This window comes from Thamnophis sirtalis, unplaced genomic scaffold (assembly GCF_051295495.1).
Source record: "Thamnophis sirtalis isolate CommonGarterSnake01/CBP01778 unplaced genomic scaffold, rThaSir2_p1.2 scaffold_14, whole genome shotgun sequence".
NCBI classification, from domain to species: Eukaryota; Metazoa; Chordata; class Lepidosauria; order Squamata; family Natricidae; genus Thamnophis; species Thamnophis sirtalis.
The window spans coordinates 42502664-42523925 of NW_028261394.1; the positions used below are offsets into that span (position 1 = coordinate 42502664).

General features: G+C 46.5%; 1 protein-coding gene and 1 pseudogene across 3 annotated transcripts in view; both read right to left on the reverse strand.

Annotated features, from left to right (window-relative positions):
• LOC148042817 (uncharacterized) overlaps positions 1–20751 on the reverse strand; it is a 24116-nt pseudogene extending 3365 nt beyond the window's left edge.
• The window catches only part of ZNF423 (zinc finger protein 423), a 310184-nt gene that overhangs the window by 170036 nt on the left and 118886 nt on the right, over positions 1–21262 (reverse strand). The gene's annotated exons all lie outside the window — the stretch shown is intronic.

Sequence of the window (21262 nt, forward strand, 5' to 3'; positions counted from 1 at the left end):
TGATCGGGAGGGAATGGGGATTTTGCAGTATCCTTCCCCTGCCACGCCCACAGAACTGGTAGTTTAAAAAAATGAATTTCACCACTGGTTAAAACATTAAGAGGGTCTGCTCTTCAACCCACTGAGAGTCCTGGATGTACAACCATTCCTTGAGTGACTGTTCAAAGTCACAATGGCACGGAAAAGTGACTTACGACGGGTTTTCACACTTCTGATGGTTGCAGCATCCCCGCGATAGAAGTTTAATTCGGAGGAGAAAGACGTTAAGCGGTTGATGAAAAGAAGATGGGTTGAGAAAGATGCGGAGGTCAATGCTATGTCCACAACAAGCAGTCAATAATCCATCACTAAACAGTGCAGTTATTTAGCCGCTTAATGTTCGGTGCCTTTTACAAGACTACCTACATTTATCTTCATCACAAGGAAGCTAATTGCAAACAGGATGCACCCAAATAAACACGCTGCATCCTCTCGTGACAAGAAGGCTCTTCAAACCATCATATAAATCATACCCAGACCTCATTTGTCTTTTCGACGGGGCTTCAGTGCCACAAAAAATATTTTGTTTTTCAAAAAAAAAGAGAGAACCAAGAGGTAATGAAGAGGGGAAAAGATATTTGAATTTAGCTGTTGTACATTTCGGGGTACACTTGGCTGAATTAATGGATTGGCTTTGCCCTGTTCGTAAGCTGCCCGGTGCCACGGAGGCAGGGGTGCAATTCGACCACCTCGGCCTGGCTCAGGTGAGGCGGTAGGGACGATTTGGATCACTTAACCACTAAGGATCGTCACAAGTCAAGGACTGCCTGCATCTCTTCTAAAGATCAGGGCTGCCCATTTTCCAGTGAAAAATCTTGTCTAGGCAGCTTAGAAAAGATGGTTCTAATCAAGAAATCCTTTCCCAAAATATCCATAAAAAGCAGCCTAATTATTACCTATAAACACACACACTCCTCCCTCCTTCTCTTTCCCTGTTTATCTTGTTCCCTCCCTCTTTCCTTCCCTCCCTCTCCCTGCCTTCAGTCCTCTCCCTCCCACCCTCTCCCTCTCTCCCTCCCTCTTTTCCTCTCTTTCCCTCCCTCCCTCTCTCTTCGCCCCCACTCTTTCCCTCCCTCCCTCTCTCTCTTTCTCTCCCTTTCTCCCTCTCCCTCCCTCCTTTCCTCTCCTTCTCCCCCTCCCCCCTCTCCCTCTATCTCTTTCCCTCCCTCCCCCTCCCTCTCCCTCCCTCTCTTTTTCCCTCCCTCTCTCTCTCTCTTTCCCTCCCTTTCTCTCTCCCTCTCTCTCCCCCCCTCCCCCTCCGCCTTTGCCACTCCTTGGGACAAAATCATTGAACTCTAGCTGGTTTGCATCCATGCATTGAACTGCCCTGTCAATCAAGGAACCGACTCCCTGATTAAACTCCGAAACCCTTGGGTCGAGAGATAAATACTTCAAATCAAACTCAGGATAGAATCAGACCCCCTTCGCTGCCGCCACCCCCCCCCAAATGAATTTCCTTTAGCAAGTTGCACCATCCTCCTCCATAAAGGATGTGAAGAAGGGTGGAGCAGAGAAAGTTTTATGTGAGATTCAGGAATAAATGCAATGCTTTCAGGATTGGATCACTATTCTCGCTCTGCTCCCTCCGGGCTCGAAGAGACAGTATATTCTTCGGAGCATCACGGTTTGGGACCGCAAACAGCTGCACCCTAATTACATGTAAAGTGTACCAAAACATTTCCTTTTATCACAGACTGTAAATCTGTTAGCATCTGTCTCTCCTTTGTTTCTTCCACAAGATACAAGCTTGTTTCTACATTTTTCTCACCTGTAGCGGTGATTAAAATTCATTATAAATGAAAGGAGTGAACACTAAAACAAGTTCCTCTGTGTACAGTTCTAAACTCAAATTAGAAACAGCTGTTTGCTAATTCATGCAGTGATGTTTTGCCGTGCTCGGTGAATCAATAATAGCTCAGCCAATTCCTATGGAAATTTTTAAGAATTATCTGTGCATTTTTACACATACGTATGTACAGGCACACATATATATGTAGGTGTGTGTCAGTGGTTGCACAACCCAGGACTCTGGTCTGGTGTGTTTTGGCACAATGAACAGAAGCCTAGTTGCTAAGTTTTAACATCACAGCACGGAAAATGATATCCTAAAGAAACTACCTTTAAAAAAAACCCCACTCTGTACATGTGTTATCCCTACTACATAAATCAGACCAGGAAATCAGCCCTACAGGAAGGCTAAAACTATTTAAAAAGATGTTGAGACTCTAGAAAGAGTGCAGAGAAGAGCAACCAGGATGATTAGGGGATGATTGGAGGCTAAAACATATGAAAAATAGCAATAGCAGTTAGACTTATATACCGCTTCATAGGGCTTTCAGCCCTCTCTAAGCGGTTTACAGAGTCAGCATATTGTCCCCACAATCTGGGTCCTCATTTTACCCACCTCGGAAGGATGGAAGTTTGAGTCAACCCTGAGCCGGTGAGATGTGAACCGCTGAACTGCTGATAGCAGTCAGCTGAAGTGGCCTGCAGTACTGCACTCTACCCACTGCGCCACCTCGGAATGGTTGCAGAAACTGGGCAAGACTAGTCTAGAGAAGAGAAGGACCAGGGGAGACATGATAGCAGTCTTCCAATATTTGAGGGACGGCCACAGAGAGGAGTTAGGGGGTCAAGCTATTTTCCAAAGCACCCAAAGGCCAGACAAGGAATAATGGATGGAAACTGAACAAGGAGAGATTCAACCCGGAAATAAGGAAGAACCTTCTGACAGTGAGAACAATCAACCCATGGAACAGAAGTTGCCTTCAGAAGTTGTGGTAGCTTCATCACTGGAAGCTTACAAGAAGAGACTGGACTGCCATTTGTCAGAAATGGTGTAGGGTCTCCTGCTTGAGTGGGTGGGTGGGTTTTTGGAAGATGACCTACAAGGTCCCTTCCAACTCTGTTAATCTGTAAACTCTAAGGCTACTTTTATTAAGATTGGCCCGTTCGGTTATGCTGTCCTTCTCCAACTCCTCCTTATACTTCATTGAATTGGGGAGATGTCTGTTCAAGCTACTTCTGAGAGTTAGTGGGCTGTTCTGGACTTAAAACGTGCTTTAAGTCCCTTTTGCAACAGAGCTTGTGTCTCCATGAAGACCATCTTCCACACTGCCCACAATATGTGTGAATGTGTTTTACAGAAAAAGACAGGTGGACAGGAATTGGGGAGTGGAGGGGAGAGAGAAAGAGCGGAGAAGGAGAAGGAGAGAGAGGGAGGGAGAAGGAGAAAGGGGAAAGAGATGGCAACCCCTCGTAAACTTTAGCTGACTTCCAGGATGTTAATCAAAGTAAGAAGCAGGTAGTACGTATTTATGACAATTCCGGGAGTTGAAGTCCACACATCTCACCTCACAAAGCTTGAAAAGCACTGCTCTGGGCATGTTGATCCGAGTAAGAAGTTAGTACCTGCTAGGTATTTCTCTGCTAAGGATCATACATCCTTAGTTGTTCCTGAACTTAGAAATAGGTTCATTGACATCAGAGATGGAGGTGATGGCTCTCCCAGGAAAAGTGACTAATCTGGGGTTGCCTCAAAGATGAGGGAGTCAACCTATTCTCCAAAGCACCTGAAGGCAGAAGAAGACGCAACGGATGGGAATGAATCAAAGGGAGAAGCAACCTAGAAATAAGGAGGGATTTCCTGATAGTGAGAACAATTCAACAGTGGAATAATTTGCCCCCAGACATTATGGGTGCTCCAATGCTCCAATGCTCCAATGCTCCAATGCTGGAGGTTTTTAAGAAGAAATTGGACAAGCATTTCTCTGGAATAGTATAAGGGTCTCCTGTTTGAGTTGGGGGCTGGGTAGAAGACTTTGAATTAGAGTACCGATATATGTATAAACATGATTATGAATACAAGAAATGGATACAAATACAAGGGAATATTAGGACAGGGTCGGTAGGCACTCTGGTGCGTTTACGCACACCCATTGTCCCTTCCAACTCTGTTATTCTGGGAAACAGGCCACTCACAAAACACCCACTTCTTTGTTCCAGGTCCCTCTTAAATTGTTTCTCGAAAAACCTGCATTTTCCTGTTGTAAAAATAACAACCGAGAAAGGCTAAGATCAGGCAATTTGAGCATGGTGACTCTTAGTAGCTCCAGGATATCACCTCAGGAGGGACTCAACCCTTCTAGGAATCGCCATCCTTTTGTCTCCCCTCCCCCCCCCCCAAACAGGTGAGTACAAAGCCCTGGATTGCAGGAATGCTCCATTTTTATTTCCTATTTCCATAGGCTTTTTATTGCTGATGGAATCTGCCTGAGGCTCAGAGACATTTGTGAAAAGAAAATGAAGATGGAAGATGGTGGTTTGCTTCACAACAGAGGAGAAGGAGGAGAGGAGGAGGAGGGGAGGAGGAGGAGAAAAAGAGGAAGAAGAGGAGGAGGAGGAGGAGGAGAAAAAGAGGAAGAAGAGGAGGAGGGAGGAGGAGAAATAGAAGAAGGAGGAGGAGGAAGAGAAGGAGGAGGAGGAGGAGGACTAGGAGAGGAGAAATAGAAGAAGAAGAAGAAGAAGAAGAGGAGGAGGAGGAGGAGGAGGAGGAGGAGGAGGAGGAGGAAGAGGAAGAGGAAGAGGAAGAGGAAGAGGAAGAAGAGGAGGAGGGGGGAGGAAGAAGAAGAAGAAGGAGAAGGAGAAGGAGAAGGAGAAGGAGGAGGAGGAGGAGGAGGAGGAGGAGGAGGAGGAGGAGGAGGAGGAGGAGGAGGAGGAGGAGAAGGAGAAGAAGAAGAAGAAGAAGAAGAAGAAGAAGAAGAAGAAGAAGAAGAAGAAGAAGAAGAAGAAGAAGAAGAAGAAGAAGAAGAAGAAGAAAAAATAATTTTAGAAATAAAAGTAAGTCAGAAGCTTGGCTAAAACCAATGTCTGCAAGGTTGTTTTGCATGTATGGAATCTAGTATGAATCAAAAGATGAACTATTTTTGGCCGATAACCCTGGAAAGGAGGACATGACATGGACGGACCCCAAATTTGTTTCTTATCAACCCCGAAGAGAAAATTCTGGCAAATAGATGGGGAAGAAATGGAGGTAGTGACAGATTTTATTTTCCTGGGCTCCAAGATCACTGCAGATGGGAATTGCATCCAAGAAATTAAAAGATGCTCGCTCCTGGAGAGGAAAGCGATGGCAAATCTAGGCATCCTACTAAAAAGCAGAGACATCACCCTGCCAACAAAAGTGTGTCTAGTCAAGGCTATGGTCTTCCCAGTTGCAATGGATGGCTGTGAAGGTTGGACCATAAGGAATGCTGAGCACCAAAGAATGGAGGCCTTTGAACTCTGGTGCTGGAGAAGACTCCTGCGAGTCCCTTGGACTGCAAGGTGATCAAACTGGTCAATCCTAGAAGAGATCAACCCTGACTGCTCTTTGGAAGGCCAGATCCTGAAGAGGAAACTCCAATACTTTGGCCACCTAATGAGAAGGAAGGACTCCCTGGAGAAGAGACAATGCTGGGAAAGATGGAGGGCAAAAGAAGAAGGGCACAACAGAGAATGAGGGGGCTGGATGGAGTCACCGAAGCGGTCGGCGTGAGCTTAAATGGACTCCAGAGGATGGTAGAGGACAGGAAGGCTTGGAAGAACATTGTCCATGGGGATTGCAATTGCTCGGACGTGACTTCCCAACTAACATATGTCTGTTCGCCGCCCTGAGTCCCTCCGGGGAATAGGGCGGCATACAAGTCTAATAAATGGAAATGGAATGGAAATGGAACAACAATGTAGTGTATATTGGAGGCGGTGCCCCTTTGAGAACTGTATGCCACAAAATTTCATTTTAATGCACGCCGATTGGTGTACATTTAAAGTGACAATAAAGTTATTCTATGTCTGAGTTCATGATATGGGGTTTTCATACTTAACAGGGATGAGCCAGCCTCCCACAATCTAATGACACATCTCACACGGGCCCCACAAAACCCTTTGCTGAAGAGGCAACTTCCCTTCTTTGAATCGTTTGCTAGTTTCTGTGAATGGAGTGAATCAAAAATACTGTACATTGCAAGGGGAGCCATTTGTATACACACACACAAACACACACACACCCTTTTCCCTTTTCAAAGATGGAGCTCTGATGACAAGTACAATCCTTCTTGAGATGATGTTATATCCTTGTTATAATACCGCTGAAATCGGTGTCACAATTCCCCGCTGAATCCAGCTTATTCATAGCTCTTTCCTTGCTTGGAAGCGAGACAGGAGTCCCGGACCCTCCTCAAAATCTGTCAGTCGTGACAAGGTGACAAGATAATAAATCAGGAGATGGTGTTAATTGCCTAACACATACTCATGGATGACAGAAGCAAGTGTTTTCGAGGGTGGAATTCCTAGAACTTTATTAATATGTGGTGCTGCCCGTCAGATGTTTGGGCTGAATTTGGTATTTTTATCCGCCTATTGAGTCCTTCCCAAGGATCTGGGATAGGCGTATGTGGATGCTGATGTCTTTTGTACATTACTGTTCTGACCCAGGCTTCCTTAAAAAGCATGAAGCAGAGTCTTGGTCCCGGCAAAACCTCTTTTATTTACACGACTGTGAATTCCTTTCATTCACAGTCAGCAAGGCTTAGCAAACGGTCTTTCAGAGGAATGTTTATCAACACAAACCTTATCTCGCTTGGAGAGCTGCCAGATAACTAGTTTCCAAACTCAAGGCAACACTTGGCACAGAGTCTCTTATAGTCACAAACCAGGGGTGGGTTTCAACCGGTTCGTGGCGATCCCTGCGAACCGGTTGGTCGGCGAACCCGGAAGTAAGTAACTTCTGGGAACGGCGAAGGGCCCACCCGCCCACCCATGCTCCTTACCCGGTTTTGACAAGTTCTGCGCTTCCACGCATGCGCAGGATGCATACAGCGCCTGCGCGATCCTCCAGGAGCAGCTGGAGCGTCGCACAGACGCTAGTACACATGCGTGCACCACACGCGTGCACGAGGACGCCACCGGCCCCGTTCCAACCGAACCGGTTGGAACGGGGCGAGAAACCCACCCCTGTCACAAACAGACCTTCCCACTCTTGAAACGACCAAAGGAATGAATTGTTTCCTGCAAAAGTCCACTCCCCATTCATTCCTCTTTTGTGTCCCATGGGAGGGGCCATTCACCTCCAAGGTGTGGCTTTATTCCTAAGTCAACCATGCTTTCTTAGTTGCTCTTGTCTTCCGGTAGCTCTGTGCATGCGTACACTGGGAACAGGCTCCAGCTGTTCCTCTGCCACACTGCTGTCTAGCTCCCTCTCTGCCTCTGACACAGAGCCCTCGTCTGAGCTTTCCTCAGCCCCCAAGACTGGCCCATGTTCCTCCCCAACTTCCTCACTGTTCAACTCTACTGCCAGGTCCGTTGACTGCTGGTGGACCACAACAATTACAAACTCAGTGATTAAACAAACAAACAATACTTGAACCTCCTTCACGGTTTTTGACTTCTCTGTGTTCCTTCTTGTTAGCGTTGATCATCCTTGGTGCTCTCCAAGCTTGGTTGCTTTTTTGCAAATGTTTCATGACCCAAACTAGGTAACGGCATCAGTGCTAGTAAGGAATGGCATTTGCTCTCAGTTTACATTCCAGTGGCTTGCCCTGGGAGTGATCTTAGAGGTTCTTTGGTTGGGCTGTTTGACTTCTTCTAAACAAAGAACCTCCAAACACCACCTTAAGATATAAATATAAATACAATATAAATACAAATATAAATACGGTCCAATATAAATTTGGAATAAATCCCATTCCTTACTAGCCCTGATGATATCACTTGGTTTGGGTCATGAAATGTCTTCAAGAAAACAAGCAAGCTCAGAGAGCATCAAAGACCTCAGAGTTTCCTCCTCCTCCTCCTCTTCTTCCTCTTCTTCCTCCCTGCAAAGCCCGCATCCTTCTAGCTCTGATGATGTTACCTAGTTGGGTCATGAAACGTCTGCAAGAAAACAAGCAAGCTCAGAGAGCACCAAGGACTCTCACGTCAACCCTGAGTGACAAATGTTCTCCTTTATTGATGTTCATCATGGATCAAACTTGTTATTCCAGTTTTCTAACCCATCCCAAAGAGCTAGAAACTGGGGAGGGGGGCAGTCGGGAGGCGGACAATAGCCCCACTGTTTTACCACAGGAGACATCACTTTCCACAATGTACATTTTCGCCTCAAAACGATGCCCAGGAATGTCATGATGTGTCTTCCACAAGTTAATTTGCTCTCTCTCGCTCGCTTAGTGCATCTAATGGATGCTAAGCTGTGTTTGGGCAGAGACGGAAAAGGGGAAGAGGAGTCAAAAAATGTATAAGCATTTGAGGCATGCCAAGATTATGGCAAAGATTCTACTTATTGGACTGTTCCTGGGAAGCTACACTTAAGCTCTCTGACTAGCAAGCTGCATCTCCTCCACAATTATAAAGAGAATAAAAGGTGCCCACTGAAATCCCACCTCATAAAAATACATTAGAAAGGTACGTCGGAAGGAGGGGGACTGGAATGAAATTCTTTTGTGCAGAAAAGGGGAGGAGGAGGAAAACTGCACAAAGGGACTCACAAAACTTCCTCCTCTTTATGTTAAGTGCATTTGCCTGATTACATTTGGCGAAAGTACACCTTGATGACAAAGTTGCAAAAAGCAACTTAAAAGCATAATTTTCTTTACAGGCGTTTCCCTTTCAACATTCTTCCTAAGGGGATCAAAGCAGAAAATTAAACACACCTACAACACACACTTCCAGCGTGTGTGGCTGGGCTAAGTTAGAGAACACCCTTTAAACAACTGTCTTAATTTATTCCCCTTGGAGAAAGGGGAAATTGCTTCTGTCCTGAAAGTATTGCATGAAGAAGGCATGTGACGTCATCAATTTAAGGATGCGGAGAACTTCAAAAGGAAGCATTTTATCGGAGGGCAAAAAATGCTTTCGGAGAATACCGTGTTCCCCCGAAAATAAGACCTCCCTGGATAATAAGCCCAATTGGGCTTTTGAGCCCATGCGCTTAAATAAGCCCTCCCTGAAAATATTGCAACACAGCAGCAGCCGTGAGGTGACCATGCTTGCCGCCTCCTATCAAAAATAATAAGACCTCCCCGAAAATAAGGCCAAGCGCTTATTTCAGGGGTCAAACAGAAAATAAAACCAACAACCAGTGTTTGTTAAGACAGGACAAACTCACCGTCTCCCAGTTTCTAGCCTGGTGCTCTAACCACTAGACTAACTTGAGCCGAGCTGGCACAGTGGTTAAAGTGCTGTACTGCAGGCTACTTCAGCTGACTGCTAGTTCAGCAGTTCGGCTGTTCAAATCTCACCGGCTCAGGGTTGACTCAGCCTTCCATCCTTCCGAGGTGGGTAAAATGAGGACCCGGATTGTTGTTGGGGGCAATATGCTGACTCTGTAAACCGCTTAGAGAGGGCTGAAAGCCCTATGAAGCGGTATATAAGTCTAACTGCTATTGCTATTGCTAACTGGCTCTTCTAAATATAAGCTAGATGCCCTCAATACTGTACACCTTTGCAGCCATCAAACACACCTTAGTCCTAAAACCAGAGTGTGTTTTTGTAAAACCAAGATAGAAGAGGAAGTACTTGGATTATAACACAGATGAAAGGGATAGCAATAGCAATAGCAGTTCAATTTATATACCGCTTCATAGGGCTTTCAGCCCTCTCTAAGCGGTTTACAGAGTCAGCATATCGCCCCCACAGACTGGGTCCTCATTTCACCCACCTCGGAAGGATGGAAGGCTGAGTCAACCTTAAGCCGGTGAGATTCGAACCGCTGAATTGCAGATAACAGTCAGCTGAAGTGGTCTGCAGTACTGCACCCTAACCACTGCGCCACCTCGGCTGATCCAGAGAAGAGTAGAGTAGAGTAAAGTGAGTTTGGGGTTTACTCCCTGTTTATATACAATAGCTTGCCCTGCAAACATTGGTGAAGGTGTAGTTTTCTCCATTATTAGGGTATTCCTTGATTAAGGTATTGTTTTCTGCTTGTTTATCTGGTCTTCATCCCTATTTTTCCCAGCATGGGCTGTTGAAAAGGGATCTTAGATTGTGATGTTTTTCGGTGTCATGTGTTTGTGTATGAGTCTTCAGGCATTATGGTTACCTTTTGAGAGCTGAATGGAATGAAATTTCATTTAATGTATGTTAATTAGTGTACATTTAAAGTTACAATAAAGTTTCCATTCCATTCCACTCCATTCTATTCATTTATTATTCTATTCTACTCTACCGTACTCTACCGTACTCTACCGTACTCTACCATACCCTACCATACCCTACCATACTCTACTCTACTCTACTCTACTCTACTCTACTCTACTCTACTCTACTCTACTCTACTCTACTCTATTATCTTGAAACTGTTATTCACAATTTAGGATGACTTCATAATGCACCATGGCTACATGACAAAGTCAATGGAAATATCATTCTACCTGAAGGTCTCACCCTATTCTACATTAGTCAAACCCTACCTCATATACACGCCCAGGTAGAGACACCATAATAATAAGATTTTTTGGGGGGAGGATGAATTAGTCCAGGAAAGAGCAAGACAGATGATCTGAGAAGTATACACGACGTTCTATGAAGGCAGCTTGAAGACCTTGAGATGTTCAGTTTGGCGAAGACAGGATGAACACAACAGCGCTCTTCAAGGTCCTGAAGGGAAGGCAAGGACTGGTTTTCTACTATTCTAGATTTCAGGACCCCAAATTGTGGAATGAAGCTGCAGGAGAGCAAAGAGTTTGGTTGAAGAGTGGGAAAATAAACGGAGGAGGAGGACAGGAGAGGACCATATGAAGATGGCAACTGAGGTGGCACCTGCTGCTTTGAGCCAAGATGTCTTCTCTTCCCACCGCTACACATCACAGCCTCCTCCAACCATCCTTCCCCTTGGAGCAAATTACAATTAGCTGCTGTAATCAGTCCTTAATGGTTTAATTCTCCCGAGCCTCAGCAAAGTAAAGGAAAATCACACCAGAGAAATACCGAGGACAATGTCAGCTTATCACACAACAAAGACCCTGGCTTAATAGCAATCCGTTAAAAATCCCGTCAAGGTTGAACTCTGATGCGGAGGAAATGGGGCGGCCGTCATCCCAGCATTGTGTATAGGCATGTCGCAAGGAACACCGTTATTCTTCTGACTGACGATCTGAAATATTTACAGGTTTTATTGCTTTCTTTTTTTTTTAAAGGGACCCCAAAGGGAGTGTTTTCAAAAACAGCTGCCGGCTCCATAGCATCTCACATACTTTCTGTCATCTATCACAGTCCCATTTGAGTGCTTGGCTTCTTCTTCTCTTTTTTAGACACCAAGTTTTGTTGTTGTTAGTTGCAAAGTCATGTCCGACTCATCGCAACCCCATGGACAACATTCCTCCAGGCCTTCCTGCCCTCTACCATCCTCTGAAGTCTATTCAAGCTCACACCAACTGCTTCGGTGACTCCATCCAGCCACCTCATTCTCTGCCATCCCCTTCTTCTTTTGCCCTTAATCTTTCCCAGCATTAAGGCTCTTCTCCCGTGAGTCCTTCCTTCTCATTAGGTAGCCAAAGTACTTGAGTTTCATCTTCAGGATCTGGCCTTCTAAAGAGCAGCTAGGGTTGATCTCCTCTAGGACTGACCAGTTGGATCGCTTTGCAGCCCAAGGATCAACTTTTACATCTGTAAAATTGGCATCTTCTACATTAGCCTGCCCCACTTCCAGAAATGTTGGGACTACAACTCCCAGAATACCCAGAAGTGCTCAAGGCCTGGATGAGTCCCTGGAGTTTACTCGGCAACATTCTGGAAGTGGTTTGTCATTGCCTTCTTCCTAGGGCTGAGAGAGCGTGACTGGCCCAAGGTCACCCTTAGTTTCGGGCCTAAGGTAGGACTAGAACTCCCAGCCTCTTGGTGATTGGTCTAAAATCACCCAGCTGACTTTCATGCCTAAAGGTGAGACTAGAACTCTCAGCCTCCTAGCGAATGGCCCAAAGTCACCCAACTGGCGTTCATGCCTAAGGTGGAACTAGAATTCACTGTCTCCTGGTGATTGGCCCAAAACCACCCAATCAGCTTTCAAGCATAAGGCGAGACTAGAATTCACAGTCTCTAGCCTTAGAGCCAAGGTGGTGCAGTGGTTAAACGCAGCACTGCAGGCTACTTCAGCTGACTGCAGTTCTGCAGTTTGGCTGTTCAAATCTCACCGGCTCAGGGTTGACTCAGCCTTCCATCCTTCCGAGGTGGGTAAAATGAGGACCCGGATTGTTGCTGACTCTGTAAACCGCTTAGAGAGGGCTGAAAGCCCTATGAAGCGGTATATAAGTCTAACTGCTATTGCTATTGCTATTGCCTTCACCAGTAGACCAAACTGGCTCTTTTTGCTTATAATGAACCTATTTAATTCATTATTATATTTCTATTCATTCCAAAGCTGCATAAAATCACCAGTATATTAGCCTGGAATGAGCAGTTGACATCTTAACATCTCATTCATCATTCATGTTATGTTTGCACACTCTCAGCTCCACCCCTTGCGACTACTAGCACAATAACTACAGAAATGACAAACAAAAACATTCGCACTCTCATATTAGTTACACACATATACAAACAGACTTTGTTCTTCAAAACACATATTACTGTATTTAAACTAATATCTGGGGTTTGGTACGCCTTCACCGGCTTCAGTGGTGGAATTCAGCCGGTTCGAGCGAACCAGTTGTTAAATTTCTGGCTGGCCTTGCCCCTTCCTGCCCCGCCCCTTCCAGGAGTCTCAACACACCCTGTTTTGGCTCCCAGGTAAGTGCAGGGAGGCCTACTAGGCCAAAAACGGGGCAGGGGTGTGACACACACATACACACACACACACACACACAAACACATGGCCCATTTTTGCTCCCAGGAAGCTGCAGGGTGGCCTACTAGGCTCAAAATGGGGCAGGGGAGGGGCGGCGTACCCTTACCCCAGCGGACCATTTTTGCTCCCAGGGTGGTGCCTGTCACACCCTCCTGGCCATGCCCACGCCCACCCAGCTGGTCATTAAGGCAGAGGACCCGGTTGTTAAATTATTTGAATCCCACCACTGGTCAGCTTGTGTGAAACCACCAACCCAAAGAAAATGGCAAGCGTATCTCAGAAACCAAAGGAGCCAAGGGAAATGACAATGTGGAGGGTTTTTTGGGGGTTTTTTAGATTGTTATGGATGCAGTCAAGCAGCTGGGTGAAATAATGACCGCCAGAATCTAGCAAAACAAAAGAGGCAAGAACAAGCGAAGGTTTAGAAAGAAAGTAACTGGCAGCATCGCGAAAGCTCATCAAAACTGCATTAGGGAACACCTGATAATGTACTCCAAGCATTAACGATCTTTTAAGCCGTGCCTCGTTAATCTAAATCAGTGTTTCTCAATCTTGACAACTTGGAAGATGTCCGGACTTCAACTCCCCAGAATGCTGGCTGGGGAATTCTGGGAGTTGAAGTCCGGACATCTTCAAGTTGCCATGGTGAAGAAACACTGATCTAGATGCTGTCACGCGGATACACACAAACTAAAATCGCGTATTCACATGGACCGCCTTTGGAAAATGGACCTCTGTAAGGATGCAGAGACCCGAAGGCCAGCTAGCCGGCGGGAGGTGGACGCCCATGGGCTGCGGAACTGAACTGGGGCGACGGTTTGCATGCCCACAGAGAGGGTGCTGCGTGCCACCTCTGGCATCGGTTCATCATCACGGATATAAGTTCTCCTGGCTTGGGCAGGGGGTTGGACTAGAAGACCTTTAAGGTCCCTTTGCAGCCCTACGATCCTACAATGCCCCCCCCCCAATCTGGGATTTTAAGGAAACTTACATTTGTCAAACTTTTGTGGTCCTCTTTTGTCAAAATAGCAATAGCAATAGCAGTTCGACTTATATACTGCTTCATAGGGCTTTCAGCCCTGTCTAAGCGGTTTACAGAGTCAGCATATCGCCCCCCATAGTCTGGGTCCTCATTTCACCCACCTCGGAAGGATGGAAGGCTGAGTCAACCTTGAGCCGGTGAGATTAGAACCGCTGAACTGCAGATAACAGTCAGCTGAAGTGGCCTGCAGTACTGCACCCTAACCACTGCGCCACCTCGGCTCAAAATTAAATGACAGAGACGAAAAGGCTGTTTCAATGGTGAGTAGCAGCCTCATTTCCCTAAAACGGTGCGCATTTACAAAACAGTTGTTCCTGCTTTTTCCTAGACAAAAAAACCCATCCATAATTTCTGCGTACTCACTTTGATGATAATTGCGACTCACCTGACACTTGTGTTGGAAAGTAATTTTGCCAACAAGGACTCCGATAAATATTCAACAGCATCGAATTAAATTATTCTATTTAACTTGAAGAGACTCGCCATGAAAAGCATTTCAAAATATTTGCGGAGAGGGGAAGAAGAGGGGGATGAGAAAACATTGGAGGGGAGAAAGGAAATTCGGCTCTAGGTAGTCCTTGGGACTTACAACTACTGCTGAGACCAACACTTCTGTTGAAAAGGGAGACAGTGGTTAAGTGAGTTTTGCCTCATTTTACGACCTTTCTTACCACGGTTGTTAACTGAACCCCGGCATAGGGGAAGCCACCCGGAGTCCTTCGGGATTGGGCGGCCTATAAATTTATTAAATACTAAATACTAATACTAAGTGAATCTCAATCCCCTGTTGCTCTGACCTAAGGTACAAGGGGATTGAGATTCACTTCCCCTATGCCGGGGTTCAGTTAACAACCGTGGTAAGAAAGGTGAGGTTCTCCTCGCACATAACTGCTAGTCATTCCTGACTCTAAGGGGCAGTGCTCATCTCCGTTTCAAAGCCGAAGAGCCAGTGCTGTCTGAAGACGTCTCTGTGGTCATGTGGCCAGCATGACTCAACGCCGAAGGCGCACGCAACGCTGTTACCTTCCCACCAAAGGTGGTGCCTATTTTTCTACTTGCATTTTTTTACATGCTTTCGAACTGCTGGGTAGGCAGAAGCTGGGACAAGGAACGGGAGCTCACTCCGTTACGTGGCACTAGGGATTCAAACCACTGAACTGTCAACCTTTCTGATCGACAAGCTCAGCGTCTTAGCCACTGAGCCACCGCATCCCTGACCTAGGCTTCCCCAAAAAGCACAAGGCAGATTCCTAGTCCCAATAAAACCCCTTTGATTAAATTAACGTGAATCCCTGCCATTGACATTCAGCAAAGGCCTGGCAAACGGTCTTTCCAAGGTGAATTTATGACCACAGACCTTATCTATCTAGCTTGGGAAGCTGCCATGTAAATATTTTCCAAACGCAGTGCTGTGCAAGGAAAGACTGGGCACAGAGTCTCTGAGATTCACGGACAGATCTTCACACTCCTGAAATGAATGAAGGAACGAACGAATTATTTCCTGCAAAAGTCCCCTCCCCTTTCGCTCCTCTTTTATTTCCTATGGGAGGGGCCATTCACCTTCCACCTGTGGCTTTACTCCCAAGTCGACCCTGATTTCTGAGTTGTTCTTTTCTTCTGGCAGCTCTGCACATGCGCACAATGGGAACAGGCTTCAGTTGTTCCTCTGCCTCACTGCTGTCTAGCTCCGAAGGCAGCTGATCACTGCCAGATGGCCTCGGCCCCCTCTCTGCCTCCGACACAGAGCCCTCGTCCGAGCCTTCCCCAGCCTCCAGGACTGACCCATGCTCCTCCCCAACCTCCTCTCTGTCCGACTCTGCTGCCAGCTCCCCTGGCCACTGGCAGGCCACAATACCTGTTGACTTTGCCTGACGGAACAATCACAAAAAGGAATCACATGACTTTCCAAGGCTGCAACCGTCATAAACACGAGTCATTTACCTGAAGACCAGGTAAATTAATTTTGATCACGTGACCATGGGAGTGCTGCAACAGTCGTTAAATGTGGGAAAAGAGCCAGAAGTCCCTTTTTCCAGTCCCGTAACTTCGAATGGCCATTAAACAAATCAAGGATTAATTGTACTGTACAACGGAGCATACCTGGGTTCTGATCTCGGACCGTCTGCGCTGTACAGGTGACGACTGTTTTCAGGTTTTGTGGGGAAATGCCAGCGTTGGAAAAATCCCGATCCCCCATTACAAAATAATGACAGGATAATTACAGGCGCATTAAGTTGTCTACCCCCTCGAGTACAGCTTCTGCACCCAACTGCTAACTGAGGCAGCCCCAGAATATCTCAGCTTATTAAGGAGAATTCCAGCATTGAGCAAAAACTCCAACAGAAACAGATGTCGGTTCTCATCGTCCTCTGATTTCTAATTCAGGAAGGAAGGAGCCTCTTTCTCTCCCCGGTCCTAATTATGACTTGGGTGTTAAGCCTGCAAGCAAACCTTTTTTTTTTCTCCCGCTGATTGAGTTTACTTCCTAGAAGAGGGACCAAGATAGCAATTGCACTTAAACTTATATACCGCTTCACTGTGCTTTACAGCCCTCTCTAAGCAGTTTTACAGAGTCCACATCTTGCCCCCGACAATGAGGGTCCTTATTTTACTGGCCTTGGAAGAATGGGAAGCTGAGTCAACCTTGAGCTGGTGAGAATCGAACTGCTAGCAGTGGGCAGAGCCAGCCTGCAACACTGCAATAGAATGACTCCACATCATGGATGGATGGATGGATGGATGGATGGATGGATGGATGGATGGATGGATGGATGGATGGATGGATGGACGGGCAATAGCACTTAGACATATACTGCTTCACAGTGCTTTACAGCCCTCTCTAAGCAGTTTACAGAGTCAGCCTCTTGCCCCCAACAATCTGGATCCTCATTTTACCCACTTAAGAAGGATGGAAGGCTGAGTCAATGGATTGAACTGCAGACTGTGTGCAGAGTTAGCCTGCAATATTACATTCTAAATTGTACCATCACAGAGGAAAGGAAGGAAGGAAGGAAGGAAGGAAGGAAGGAAGGAAGGAAGGAAGGAAGGAAGGAAGGAAGGAAGGAAGGAAGGATGAAAGGAAGGAAGGAAGGAATAGCAATAGCACTTAAGGAGACTTATATACCACTTTCTCAGTGCTTTACAGCCCTCTCTAAGCAGTTTACAGAGTCAGCCTCTTGCCCCCAACAATCTGGGTCCTTGTTTTACCAATCTCGGAAGGATGAACGGCTGAGTCAATTTTGAACCGGTGAGAATTGAACTGCTGGCAGTGGGCAGAGTCAACCTTTGATACTGCACTTTGACACACTCCACATGATGGATGGATGGATGGGCAATAGCACTTATATTTTTAATGATCTTTTACCCATCTCGGAAGGATGGAAGGCTGAGTCAACCTTGAACCTGGTGGGACTCAAACTGCCAAACTGCTGGAAGCTGGCCGTCAGCAGAAGTAGCCTGCAGAATTGACTGGGCATTTTTACTAATATAATCCAGATTTATTGGAGCCTTTTTTTTTTAAAGTTTCCTTCTACAACGGAACTCTAAATAATCTACTTGAAATGCAAACATTTCTCCGGAAAGATTTCAGTTTCTTTGCCTAAAATAATGGCATGTTCCCGGATCAGAACTGAATCTTTCAGAGACGGTTGTGTGCTGCTTTTACAATGTTTTAACTTGAAGTCACTCCTCCTTAAAAAATATTTAAAATTAGAACTGCTAAGGTTTCGAAGGATGCGGAAACCTAACGATATTCTCCTGTTCTCACCCAGGACCGCTGAATCCACTTAAGCCCCGAAGCTCAATTACGTCGTCACCTAATCAAACCACAATGGAAGGTGTGTCTCAGCCACAAAACTGATTATTGATGCCGTGACTTCACAGTGCAGCACCGCTGCTATTAATAGGTCGGGCTGCACAGATCACAGTTAGGCAGACCCGGTATGGCAAATGACTTATAATTTTCAAAGAAGGTTAAATTAGAGAGAGAGACAGACAGACAGACAGACAGACAGAGAGACAGAGAGAGACAGAGAGAGAGACAGAGAGAGACAGAGAGAGACAGAGAGAGAGACAGAGAGAGACAGAGAAAGAGAGATTGAGTGAGACATAGACAGAGAGACAGCGAGCGAGAGAGACAGAGAGAGACAGAGAGAGAGACAGAGACAGAGAGAGACATAGAGAGAGAGAGACAGAGAGAGAGAGACAGAGAGAGAGACAGAGAGAGACAGAGAGAGAGACAGAGAAAGAGAGATTGAGAGAGACAGAGAGACAGCGAGCGAGAGAGAGAGAGAGACAGAGAGACAGAGACACAGCAAGAAAGAGAGCGAGAGAGAGAGAGACAGCGAGACAGAGACAGAGACCACAAGAAAGAGAGCGAGAGAGAGTGAGAGAGACAGAGAGACAGAGACAGAGAGACAGCGAGAGAGACAGAGAGAAAGAGAGAGTGAGAAAGACAGAGACAGAGAGACAGTGAGAAAGACAGTGAGAGAGAGAGAGAGAGGGAGGCAGGCAGATAGAGACAGAGAGAAAGAGAGAGTGAGAGAGACAGAGACAGAGACAGAGACAGAGACAGAGAGAGAGAGAGAGAGAGAGAGAGAGAGAGAGAGAGAGAGAGAGAGAGAGAGAATGAATTTAGACGGGATTTGGGTTTCCATGGAGAAATGGGATCATTAACCAGGGACAACCCAAGAAACCAGCTATTCCCATTATTCTGCATAACATCAGCACCTCTTGGGATTCTGGCACCCATCATATGTGGAATAATTGGCCAGGGCAGCCTTGGATCTTCTGATGCATGAAAGAGCTGCTTAGAACAGAGGCTAAGAAGTCAACCTCTTGTGGATGCTCCATCAGTGGAGTTTTTTGGGGAAGAAACTGGTTATGTGGTGGGTTTCAGCTGCTGGCCCCTCCAGGAGGAGGCAGTGTGGGAGTCAGGGTCAGCATCAAGGCAATCTGAGAGCTTTGAGGGGGAAGAGGGAATGGAGCTGGCAGAGAGAGGGGGGAGAAAGGGAGGGAGGGAGGGGTGGAGACTGGGCCATCCATCAGCCCTCAGATGGAGAGTCAACAGCCCCCAGGCTTGGAGGTAGCTGATGAGGAAGAGGAGGAACAGCTGAGTTCAGTGCCTGGCGTGCGGATACACAGAAGGCAGAGGAGAGGAGAGCAGTGGAAATCTATGGGCCGGTCCTTGGGAAGGAAGAGCTACTGCTGCTAGCGAAGCCCCACTCATGCTCTGGAGATCAAAGGCAGAAGGCAGAGATGAATAGATGTGGCAGACAGCTATTCATCTCCTTGCCGGAAAGTCCTGTTAGTGCGGTGAGAAAGAAACTTTTTGCCGGGGCTGCCGGCGCTCCTAATTAAAGGAATCTTTGAGTTCACATCAGAGGGTTGTCACGCTTGAGGAGCTGGGTCAGAACAGGTCAGCCATTCGGTGGGGAAGGGTACAAGGCCTCCTGCTCGAGCAAGGCATTGGACTAGAAGACCTTTAAGGTCCCTTCCAACTCTGTTGTTATGCATTCTGTAACTGGGTGTAGACCTCGTCCTAATACAGACTGATGGTGCTTCAAGTTACAACAGCACTGAAAAAAAGTGACGGATGATTGTTTTTCACACTTGCGACCATTGAAGCATCCCCATGGTCACGTGATTAAAAAAATCCGGACGCTTGGCTACTGACTCATACTTATGAGGATTGCAGTGTCCCAGGGTTACACCTATCCTCCGCGAGATGCACTGGCTACCGATCGGTCTCCGGATACGCTTCAAAGTGCTAGTCGTAACTTATAAAGCCCTTCGTGGTATTGGACCTGGGTACTTGAGAGACCGCCTGCTGGCAATTACCTCCCAAAGACCCGTCAGATCACACAGGGTCAGCCTCCTCCGGGTTCCGTCCACCAGCCAATGCCATCTGGCTACCACCCGGGGGAGGGCCTTCTCTGTAGCAGCTCCCGGCCCTTTGGAATGAACTCCCCGCGGAGATCCGGACCCTCACCTCTCTCCAGGCCTTCCGGAAAGCCATCAAAACCTGGCTGTGCCGGCAGGCCTGGGGTTGATGAGTTCCCCTCCCGTCTCGACTGGTATGGCTGTGTGATTTTTGTGTATTTTAATTATGTGTACTGTTGTTTATGTTCCCTTTCCCCTTTGAGTTGTTCGCCGCCCTGAGTCCCTCCTGGAGAAGGGCGGCATACAAATAAACCCAATAAATAAATGAATGAATGAATGAATGAATGAATGAATGGATAGATAGATAGTTAGATAGACAGATAGATAGATAGATAGATAGATAGATAGATAGATAGATAGATAGATAGATAGATAGATAGATAGATAGATAGATAGATAGATAAATAAATAAATAAATAAATGATCTCCTTTTGGGACCAACTCAAAGGAGGGGTGCCAGATTTACTTAACAACCGCGATACTCACTTTAAGTCCCTTAACCACCGTGGCTTCACCAATGTCTCATTGAGCGACTGGAAATTTGAGCTCAACTGTGGCCATAAGTTGAGGACTACCTGCAGAGAGGGATCTCTGGCTAAATCCTGTGTGTGGGAAGCGAGAGTCTACCCATCCGATTTGTCTCTTGGAAGAGAGAAGAGCAGGATGGCGGGGAAAACTGCGAGGGTGGAGCGCTTTGATCAATAATTGAAGCAAATATGAATCTTTAGCTCAACTGCAGGTGAAAGATTACCAAATCCCTTTAAGGGAGGGAGAGTCGGTGTTATCTAGCAAATGGTACAGATGTTCAGAAGAAATGTAAGGAAAAGTACAACTCTCACTTAGCAGCATCTTGGCTGGAATTTTTGAAGTTGGCTTTGGGAACAAAAAGGAAGAGAGAATCTATAAAAGGCATGCTGGGTAGACATGTGTAGCTGGTTTGGTCTAGTAGCGGTGAAAAGCACCTGGCTAAAAAGTGGGAGGCTGTGAGATCTAGTGTTACCTTAGGCAAGAGAGCCAGCTGGGGAACTTTGGGTGGATCACCAGGATACGGGGAGTTCTAGTCCCTTCCTTAGGCATGAGAGTTGGCTGGCTGATTTTGGATTGAGCACCAGGAAACTAGGAGTTGTAGTCCTGCCTCAGGCATGAAAGCCAGCTGGGTGACTTTGGGTCATTGACCAGGATATGGGGAGTTCTAGTCCCTCCTTAGGCATGAGAGTTGGATGGCTGATTTTCTATTGATCACCAGGAAACTGGGAGTTCTAGTCCTGCCTTAAGGCATGAAAGCCAGCTGGGTGACTTTGGGTCATTGACCAGGATACGGGGAGTTCTAGTCCCTCCTTAGGCATGAGAGTTGGCTGGCTGATTTTCTATTGATCACCAGGAAACTGGGAGTTCTAGTCCTGCCTTAAGGCATGAAAGCCAGC